We start from the raw sequence: 8011 nt of genomic DNA, 5'->3' as shown, positions 1-8011 counted from the left end.
CCATGGTGACGATGCTTTCTTGTTCATGGCGTAGTCCCACAGTTTACCTGTTATTTATACACCCCCCCCCCCTCTTGATGTGGAGAAGCCTCCACAGCTGCAAGTGTGACTTCATGCAGGAGTAACACTCGCATCGTGAGAAGCTATACTGAGGAGGGGGAGGTTTCTCAAAGGCCCCCTGTGTCTGACAGCCATGGCGACATTAACCCTGAAACAACCTATCAGAGACAAAGGCTATAATGTGCTTATTTAAAGGTTCAGTGTGTAGGATTAAGTGACATCTAGTGGTGGAGGTGCATGTTGCAGCTGAAAACCCCTCACCTCACCTTCCCCGTCCAAACATGAAAGAGAACCCGTGGTAGCCTTCAGTTGTCATAACAACTCAAAAGGTGTTTAGTTTGTCTAGTTTGGGCTACTGTAAAAAACATGGCAGCCTCCGTAGAGAAGACCCGCTCCTGATTAAAATATAAAGGCCCATTCTAGGGTATAGAAAACAATTTGTACAATTTAGATGAAGCACACTAGTGAAAACAACACTAGGATTATTTTATATTCAATTTTTGTCAATAGATCCCTTTCACCTAAATCTTACACACTGGAACTTTAAAAATACAATTTAGGAACCAACATATATGCTCAGGACTAGTTTTCTATCTCCTCCAATGTTCAATGTTGGTATGATGGAGCGGGCAGCTGGCACAACACAAGAAAGTCCTGCTAAGTGTGTGTGTGATGGTGAGTGTGAACAGTCGTTTATGTGTGTCAGCCCTGTGAGAGACTGGTGATTTGACTAGGGTGTGTTTGGCCCTTGGCCCAAAGTGTGCTGGACCCACGCCCTGGTATAGATTATTCTGTAGCTGGACGGCCATATTGGAGCCATCACATAATTAAGGTAACTACAGAATTCCTCGGATGTGTCATGAATGTGCAAACCCTACAAGAATAATTGTAGTTTCTGTCAAGCTGTACATCTCTGAATTTACACCCGATATCCACGGCACTGGGCTGAGGCCAAACGCTCTGTGTTGTACTCTCGAAAATGAACTTCTACAACGTGCGTCTCCAAACAAACACCATTAACTCAATGACCTCCCTCATGATGATACTCGATCAGTACTTCTGAAAGCATCTGGACCAACTACTCCGAGGATCTACTCGCTCAGACAACTTCATCTCGGGTTGTTTCCCCTCGGAGCGTCAGCGAGTCGAGTTCCGAACCTCAGTGCAGCTGCGTATGGCTGTAAGGTCACAGATGAACATATCATCCTTGACAATCTCAGCTGAGGCTGCTCATGCTTGAGTGACACTGACATTGCCACCTGTCTCGGCTGTTTGCTAACATGCTCATCCTCGACAGGTCCCCGCCGGCAGCGGGGACAGGGGTGCCGTAGTGGAAGTAATGGCTGTTTGCGCGCTTGCTAACAACACCTGATGCCAACTCTGTCCCGAAGTCCAAAAAAGGGCATTTCTACGTCCACCATAACTGCAACTTCTTATGATCAATGCTGATTATGTGAGCCGGTCTCCACGTAAGCTGTCCTTTGTTGAGATGCAGCTGATGTAAAGAATGCATCAAGGAAATGAAGGTGCTACTGAATAAAAGGGCACAAAAAGATATGAAGAGGACCGGGGAGCAAATTATGAATTCAGTAATCATACCAGGGAGGCTCGAGAACAACAGTCGCAATACTGATTTGCATAATGAACTGAAATTGACCAAACGCACCTTCCAACCACAGCGGATATCGCCTGATCCAGAATACATTACACAGGCAAACAAAGAGGTGCTTATTAGTCAATTCTTGCATGTGTGTGAGTGAGAGTGATGTGTAAGGGGAGGGCTTTTTGCGACTCTGACATCAGTGATTTAATTTAGCACCATTGTGTTGGGCCGAGGCCATTCATCTGGCCGCATTGTGTGCATGTGTGCAAGTGTGTGTGTGTGTTGTATTTAGAGTCTGACTGCTGTGTTTGTGTTCTTTGATAAGGCTTTTCCACTGAGGCAGCGCTGTATTCACCTTTTTTTTGGAAAAGGGCAAAGTGCAAAGAGAGCAGGAGGACAGAAAGAGAGAGGGGGGGGGGGGGGGGGAAGGGACAAACAGAGGTGTAAAATCACTAATTTATCCACACTGAAAATGCAAGCAACGACACCAGAGCAGAAAATGGCTTTTAACTCTTGAAGCCAAAATATCCAGCATATGAACGCTGCCATCTTGCCCTGTTTGGAGCCAGAGTCTGTGCAGAGGTATGGAGGGATGGAGCCGTGGCAGCGATGTCGCACCGATACACTTGCTCGACTAATCGCGAGTCAGTTTCAGGGGTCAGTTATTATGCTTCACCCTGTTTTTATAATATTAAAAAGTAGTAATTAAAACCAAACTTGACAAATTAAAAATCAAATTGAACATCCACCAATAGCTAAACTGCCTGCATACCTTAAATGACAGAAACCATCTTTAAGAGAAAAAAAAGATTTAACGTGTATTTAGATTTTTTAGTTTTGCCTGTGTCCCATCCACTAACATGGAGGAGGTGGACACCTATACTGCAGCCAGCCACCAGGTGGCAATCAAGACGCTTTGGCTTCACTTTCGGGGAGCTGTCATGTCGTCCAGGTCGTAATCTGATTCTACCTACAGCATAACAGCAAAGTTTCAGAGTGACAGCCTGCTGGTCACTGTGCTCCGACTGTTAAAACAACCAATGTGTCTTTCTGGGTTGATGTGACCATGTAACCGAGGTTATTTCATTTTTTTAATCATTTGGCTGCTGAGTATTTGTGAATTTCTGCTTAACCTTCTCCAGACACCCAGCATCGTTTCAACGGTTCTTTCAAATCTCCCCGTGTCTCCCAGTTAACTCCATTCTTAAGATCAACTGTGACTAATAACATCAGTGGAAAACACTCTGCCGTCCATTATCTATGAATTATCATTCAACACAACAACCCTGGGACGTGTGCACATTGAGCACATACAGATCTCGCAGCCCTCATGTACATTAGCCGAGCGCTAATTCAATGCTAATCCCAGGTCAGAGGTAAGCATGGATGAGCCGGGAGAATCTACAGCCTGACGACCACGACTGACTGTATCAAACAGCTCGTGCATTAGTGTTCTGCCCAGCCTGAGCTCAAAGGACGTAATTATACATCAACAGGGGCTCAGGTACGTATCAGGCAACATGAACATGGTAATAAAATACAGTCTAAGCTACATCAGTGTATAATTTACATGTTATTTTACAGCTTATGTAGAAACACTAGCACGGCAGAGGGGGGGGGGGGGGGGGGGGGGGGGATGTATTGTTGGACAGCAAATTGCAGAGTGAAGCGAGAAAACCGACCTACACATGCAAATTTGCATATATTACACAGATGTTTGCATAAAGATGATGAATATGCGTCTGCATACGTCACATACATGCATCTTGACACTCCGATCCTACAGGATAGGATTATATGTTCCCTCATTATGCAAGGTTGTAGTTTAATTGCATTGCCGTCACACTTTTTATGTAATTATGTACTCATTGATTTTTATTAAATGAAACCAGACAAATCAAACGTGCAGTTACATAAGCCGACAATGCTCCGATGCTGCACATATGCAGGGAGAGTGAAGTGTCCTTACACACAGACTATTCACCTCTGGTGGGTTTGAGCCACTTAAAATCTTACAGATGACCTAACAGGGAGAGAGCTTGTCACACTCCAACACACTCAAGACTGATCCTTCCCCAGCACCACACTGCGCAGCCCCAGAGCTCAGCATCACAGTCAGCCCTGTGTGACCCCTACAGCGGCAAAGTCCCTGCGCTGTCTGCGGAAAGTGAGAAACCCAGGGGGACACGGGGGACAACGAGGAGTCGCTAAGAGTCGGGGCGTCTGCCTGTCATGCAGAAAGGCTGGAGGGACAAGGACCTTCCGCCCTCACTGACAGCCGTAGTTAATCAAGCGAATCATAGCACACCTGAGTTTAGCGCCTACGACCCCCAAGCGTCCCTGCGGCATTCAACCACTGTGTCCTCATTCCAAAAGCACTGTATATGCAGTGTAGCACTACCGAACACACGCTCACACAAAATGCTGGGGGCTCGTGATTAAAAGACACAAGTCAGAGGAACTCCACACTCACAACAGAGTTCAAGAGCAAAGAGGAAATGTATCAATAACACACGCTCACAGACAGACAGACAGACAGACAGACAAACACACACACACACACACACACACACACACACACACACCCCCAAGGGGATTGTAAGTTAATGAGCTACTGCCCTTAAGGGAACCCTTGATTGTCTCTGCCTGGTTAAATAGGAGGATCCTTTCAATGTCAAACATCCCCTGTGCAAACACACATGTGTTGCATGAGGAAGGAAACAAAATTCACAGGTACATGTGTGTATGTCCTTCCCCACAGCCCCCACCGGCCCACCAACAACCCCTATGGTTACAGAGGGGCTTATAAATATGGATGGGATGATAAAAGAGATCAGGAGGCGGGGGTGGAGATATTGAAAACACCATAAAGCCGTCATCACGTCCATAGTGCTCCTAATCAAAAAGCTCCAGTCTAACACAAGCAGGAGTTTACGATTCTGGCGTCCCGCCTCATTTCTTAAAAGAGAAGCGGAGACCGTTAAGGAAAACTGTCTCCGCCGTGTTTCATCAAGCTTTCAAGGTCACAAGGTCGCGTGTCCCCAACAGCCCCCAGGGGTGGATGTGATACACAGTGATAGCATGTCTCCACTATATCATTTCCAATAATCAGTCAAGGTGATAAGCTGACAATAAACACGCACACGCACACGCGCACACGCACACACGCACACACGCACACACAGTGGAGCAGATGGATACCACACTGAAAGAAAAGGGCGATGCCAATGTTAGGCAGTGACACAGGACCTCTGGCAGGACGGATTCTCAGAAAGAAGCTGCAGCCAAAAGTTTACTTAAACCAGTCAACCTGAGCAGAGAAGAAGAAAGAGACACAACCAACACTCTATCCTCAATCAAATGTTACTGCCTCAATGACTCGAAACCACGACTACTGTCAGTCCCAGTCCTCAAAAGGAGCAGGTATTAGGTATTACTGGTATTAGGTTGGATGAAGAACCGAAAGTATCACAAGACTTTTTTCCTGATAGAAAGAAGTATATGAGGAAAAGGAGGACTCTCTCTCTCTGTGTGTGTGTGTGTGTGTGTGTGTGTGTACGAGAGAGAGAGAGAAAGAGAGGTTTCCTGTCCTGTTATCTGCGATGGCAACGATCAATGCTAAGCACAGGACAGGATATCGATGACTCTGGTGTACAGTTCCCCCCTGTTGGTTCGGCTCTGATCAGTTCAGCACTTTACCACAATCATGTGCGTGACGCTGAACCGCTGTGTGGCAACATGGTGAATTGAGAGTCGTCTCTTTCCACACATAAAGGGGGGGGGGGGGGCAGTCAGAAAAGTCTCAATACCCTTTGTGTTAAAGGAGATATATGATGGTCCTATTCGAGTTCTTAATTTTAATTTGGGTTATCGCTTGAAAAGGTTTATTACTTTCCTCATTCTATTCGTTGCTGCAGCTCCTCTTTTCAGCCTCCGTCGGAAACGCTTGATTTTAGCTCCTGTCTCTTTAAGCCCCCCCTCCCGAAAAAAACAGCCCAGTCTGCTCTGATACCCTCTATATAACAAGAGGGTAGAGAGAAATCCAGCTCATGAGCATGAAAAGCACAACCGAACAACGTTAAATTCCTTTTCTCTGAGGGCGACAGTGGGAAGATGGTGAGCCGCCACTCATTCCGCCCTCTGATGGTAAATGAAACCGCACAATTATCCCCTTGTGATTGTCAAAGGCGACTGCTCAATTCAATAAAGTGGGATGAAACTTGAGACTCCCGTTTTATTGGCAACCTGACACCACCCCCCCCCCCACCCACTATCTCTGGTGTGTGAACTGAGTCTGCACCACAGAATTAATGCAATCACCTCTGACGAAGGGCAATCGGGTTTAGATTCCCGCAGCCTCTGTGATGCTATTTCAGGAAATTGTGTGTATCCTCCCATTCAGTCAATCTATCTGTGAGCCCACCTTTCATCCACACACATGGGCTGAGGTAGAGCTTTAAAGTAGGGACATCAAATGATGCAGGATTAGTGCTAAACAGATGTTGCTTAACACCACCAAGAGAACGTGACCAGATATTTGCATACACCCAACTGAAGCACTATTCATTTGAAGTAAACTCTTTGGATAGACTGTGACACAACAGGAAGTTGCATCTGCTGCACCCTGACAAGCACAATCACTTCTCTTTAATAGCCACAGACGTGCAGTTTTCAACACAACAGCGGCCGTCAGAAACAAGTCCGCTCATATCAGTAGAAGTTAGTATAACTGTCAGTGAGTGTAGTTGTGCCTAAAATATCCCGGAAGGCGACTCAGATGCAAAAACAGATTTTGATGTGTGTGTGTGTGTGTGTGGACATGTCTCGTGATTCCTCCACTCACAAGACCCTTCGCCTAGCTGGTCCATGGACAGTTCATCCAAATCCTCCCTGATACGAAGCTCCTCGGCCCTGCTTAAATATTGACTCAGTTTGACCTTCAAATAGAAAAAGACCAATCTGAACAAAGTACTATCTAATAGTCGAGGGAGGATCTTGTAGACATTGATAAGTTAGCCCCATTGGGAAATAAGGAAGACGCCTGTAGAAAGCTAATCTGTGCACGTTACACTAGAACACACTCTTACGTGGGATTTATTACTCTATGAGCCTCTCGTCACCTAAATGTGATGAACTGTTTTACTTATTTTATACCCTCTGCACTTACACAACTGACCCCCCCCCCCCCAGGTGGTAGTGCTGCTGGCGAGTGGGCCAAAGAAAGGCAAGGTTGATGAAATGGTTGAGTTCCAAGACAGAGGCTCCGACCAGGTCAGCGTTTTCTGTGTCTGTAAGTCTTGGGGATCTCTCCAGCCTCTTGTATGTGTGTGCTACATTAAATCATAAAGGCTTTTGGATTACTGCAGTTAAGCCTGGGTGTCAATCTGTGAGCTCTCACCTTTTTCCTTTCAGTGTATATCTTTCTGGCACCATGAAGACTTGGTCGTCAGCTCCTCCTCCTCCTCCTCCTCGTCTGAGCCGAGTCTGAGCCAAGGAGGTACAAGATTCTCACTTTTGGGGAGTCTTGCTCTTATCTGCATGGACCCCCCTGAGATGTTCTGTCCCACGGGGAGGGAGCAACAACAATGGGACAATGTCACAGCATGTTTAGCCAATAAGCCAAAAGGATGCTGTATCCCCCTGCTGCCAACTGGAAGCGTATGTGTGTGTGCGCAGGGGGTCGAGGTATTATCCATGTTCTCGGGGACCTAAATCGGTTTAAATACACAATGACAATATGGGGACATTTCGATTTTAAAGTGAAGACGTGTTTAAGATTAATAAGTCAATGAGACGTCCTCTGAAGTCCTCAAAACATGTGTTTGTGTGTATTTACGAGTATGTGAAAGGCAGAGAGAGGTGAATGAAAAAGTAAGAAGTTCAAGCTGAACACAAAACTCTTGAGGATTTGAAGGGCGCTGCGTACTCATTGCACGTATTACAGATGCATAGATTAAATGTAAAATAAGTCCACATTTTTGTGAGAATGAAAATCACTGGGTCTATAATTGAGAGATATAAACTTACGTGAAATTCATTGCAGAGAGTTAGATTGGAAAATCCCACTGATGTGTTTGTGCACGCCCTGCGACAAGATGGTGACCTCTCCAGGGTGCACCCCGCCTCTCGCCAAATGTCAGCGGGGATTAGCTCCAGCTCCCCGTGGCCCCGGACAGATAATGGGTATAGATGATGGATGGATGGATAACCGTGCATTAAATGAGCACGAGTCTCTTTGGTTTAACCCATACCTGGAGTGACCCCCTGGAGCCAGGACATCTGTCTCGTCTTTCAGTCATGACGCTGAGCTAAGAGAACCTTCTCCATGCTCTGGCTTCATATTGATAT

This window comes from Hippoglossus hippoglossus, chromosome 24, assembly GCF_009819705.1.
Source record: "Hippoglossus hippoglossus isolate fHipHip1 chromosome 24, fHipHip1.pri, whole genome shotgun sequence".
NCBI lineage: Eukaryota > Metazoa > Chordata > Actinopteri > Pleuronectiformes > Pleuronectidae > Hippoglossus > Hippoglossus hippoglossus.
This window is presented reverse-complemented; position numbering follows the sequence as displayed.